This window comes from Ornithorhynchus anatinus, chromosome X5, assembly GCF_004115215.2.
Source record: "Ornithorhynchus anatinus isolate Pmale09 chromosome X5, mOrnAna1.pri.v4, whole genome shotgun sequence".
Lineage (NCBI taxonomy): Eukaryota > Metazoa > Chordata > Mammalia > Monotremata > Ornithorhynchidae > Ornithorhynchus > Ornithorhynchus anatinus.
In genome coordinates this window covers 56277153-56280058 of record NC_041753.1, presented here as the reverse complement: position 1 = coordinate 56280058, position 2906 = coordinate 56277153, and the positions used below count along the sequence as shown (strand labels likewise).

Here is a 2906-nt window from a genome sequence, read left to right as displayed (position 1 = left end):
ATGAAAGTATCACAATGTCATTTTTCTCTCCAAAGTGTTGGAGTGAGTATTCGATGCATTCCTTGGTGAGGAGTTTTGGCTCTGTTAAGCAAGCTGTTTAGATTCTGAAATGGCAGATTACTGATGCACATTAGAAGAGGGGGGAGAGATGGGGATTGGAGGGAGAGAGGGCCAGGCCAGAAGGTTCAGCTCCTTATCCTCCCAACCAAACCCCGTCCTTTCCCCTATTTTCCCATCATTGGAGACAATACCATCATCTTCCCTCTCTCACAAGCCCATAAATTTAACATTGTCCTCAAATCATCTCGTTCATTCAACCCACATAATTCAATCTGTCACCAAATCCTATCGGTTCTACCTTTATGACCGCTAAAATCCTCCCTTTCCTCTCCAAACTGCTACTACGCTAAACCAAGCACTTACCCTATCCTGCCTTGATACTGCATCTGCCTTCTCGCTGACCTCCCTGCTTCCTGTCTCCCCCAGGCCAGTTCATACTTCACTTTGATGCCTGGATCATTTTTCTAAAACAAACAACAACAACAGAAAAAAACAACAATCAGTCAACAACTCTCTACTTCTCAAGAACCTCCAGTGGTTACCCACCCATTTCTGCATCAAATAAACACCTTACCATGGGCTGTAAAGCATTTAATCAGCTCTCCCCTTCCTACTTTACATCACCCATCTCCTACCACAACTCACCCTGCACACTTCGTTCCTCTAAAGCCAGCTTGCTCAGTGTACTCTGATCTCGTCTAGCTCACAGTCAACCCCTTTCCCACAGCCTCCCTCTGGCCTGGAACACCCTTCTCAGTCCATATTCTCCAGACCACCAATCTCCCCACCTTGAAAGCCTCACATCTCCTCCAAGAACCCTTCCCCGATTACACCCTCTCTTCCCTGACTCCCTCTCCCTTCTGTTTCATCTATGCACTTGGATCTGTACCTTTTGGGCATTCGGTACACCTTCAGCCCATCAGCCCATATGTACATAGCCATAAATTATTTATGTTAATATCTGTCTCCCCTTCTAGACTCTTTATTCATAGTAATGTCTTTTATCCATATTAATGTCTGTCTCCCCATCTAGACTTTAAGCTCGTTATGAGCAGGGAACGTGTCTGCTAATTCTGTTGTATCATACTCTCCCAAGTACTTAGTACAGTGCTCTGCTCATAGTAAGTGCTCAATATTACTGATTATGGGCAGGGAATCCGTCTACCAGCTCTATTGTATTGTACTCTCCCAAGCTCTTTGTACAGTCCTTTGCACACAGTAAGTGCTCAATAAATACTATTGAGGTATTGACTGATTGATTATTTGTTTGTTTTATGGTACTTAGGTGCTTACTATGTGTCAAACACTGTTCTAAGTGCTAGGGAAAGGTACAAGTCAATTAGGTTGGACACTGTCCCTGTCCCGCATGGGGCTCACAATCTTAAGAGGGAGAACAGGTACTGAATTGAATTTTACAGTTGAGGAAACCGAGGCACAGAGAAGTGAAGTGACTTGCCCAAGGCCACACAGCTAGTGATTGGCAGAGTCAGGATTAGAACCCAGGTCTTCCAACTCCCAGGCCCATGCTCTTTCCACTGGGCCATATATGCTACCTATCGGGGCCAGGCTCAGTATCTACCCCAGCTGACTGTCTCATACCTTGCTGCCCCGTCCCCCACTCCATCCCACCATGCGCTCTCCACTCTGCCAATTATTTGCTCATGCCCTTCCTGTTCACATTTTACCAAATCATGTCTCTCCATTCCCCTTCTAAAACCATCTACCGCTCAGTGGCATTCATGGAGCAGTTACTGTGTGCAGAGCATAGTACTAAAAGCTTGTCTTGTCTTCTCTTATGCTGTCAAGTCACCTCCAACCCATAGCAACACTATGGACACCTCTCCCAGAACGCCCCACCTCCATCTGCAATCTTTCTGGTACTGTATCCATAGAATTTCCCTGGTAAAAATACGGAAGCGGTTTACCATCACCACTTTTCATGCAGTAAACTTCAGTCTCCGCCCTCGATTCCCTCCCAAGCTGCTGCTACCCAGCACAGGTAAGTTTTGTCCTGTAGCAGATTGCCTTCCATTCGCTAGCCACTGCCCAAGCTAGGAATGGAATGGGGTATGCCTCTGCTTGACTCTCCCTCCCATAGTCGAGACTGGTAGAGTACTGGAAACTCTCCAGGTGCCATCCTGAGAGGGGTCTTTCATCTACTCCGCCTCTTAATACAATGCATGGCACATGGTAAGCACTTAAGAAATAGCACAACTATTATTATTTCTATAATCAATGGTGATTTGGAGATCTCTTTCATTAGTAGGGAATGATAGCCCCAAGTCCATCATCAGTCAGTTGTAATTCACATTATTTTTCTCTTGCTGAATTATCTTGCACTTACACTGAAGTTCATTTGCCATTTTTCATCCCACTCCCTTTATGAAATCCTCATGCTGTTTATTACCATTTACATGGCATTTCGTCATCGAGAAGAGTTTCGTGTTATCTGTAAACCTGGAGATAGAGCGGCACACACCTTCTTCCAGATCATTTATGAACGTGGGAAACAAGTCTCTTCTACTTAGGCTTGTCAGCCCCACGTGGAACAGGGACTGTGTCTGACCTGATTAACTTGTATCTACCCCAGTGCTTAGAACAGTGCCTAACACATAGTAAGTGCTTAATATAATAATAATAAAATAAGTCCTAGCACTGATCCCTAGAGACCCCACCATTTACAATTCTTCCTGAATAGTCATTTCTCCCTGCCCTTTGTTTCCCACTTTTTATGCAGTTTTCCATCCATGACAGATAATCCCCTGACTCCATAATTATTCAGTCTTTGGTATTGGCCTTTTGAAAAATCTAAATATATTATGATGATTGGTTTCCCTCTATTCACA

The 2906-nt window shown here is 44.5% G+C and overlaps 1 non-coding gene across 1 annotated transcript; it reads right to left on the bottom strand.

The window, feature by feature from the left end:
* Positions 1–2069: 2069 nt before the first annotated feature.
* LOC114808625 lies at positions 2070–2208 on the bottom strand. The gene has a single exon (XR_003756469.1). It is a non-coding gene; the product is annotated as a small nucleolar RNA SNORA7 (small nucleolar RNA).
* Between the last annotated feature and the right edge of the window lie 698 nt (positions 2209–2906).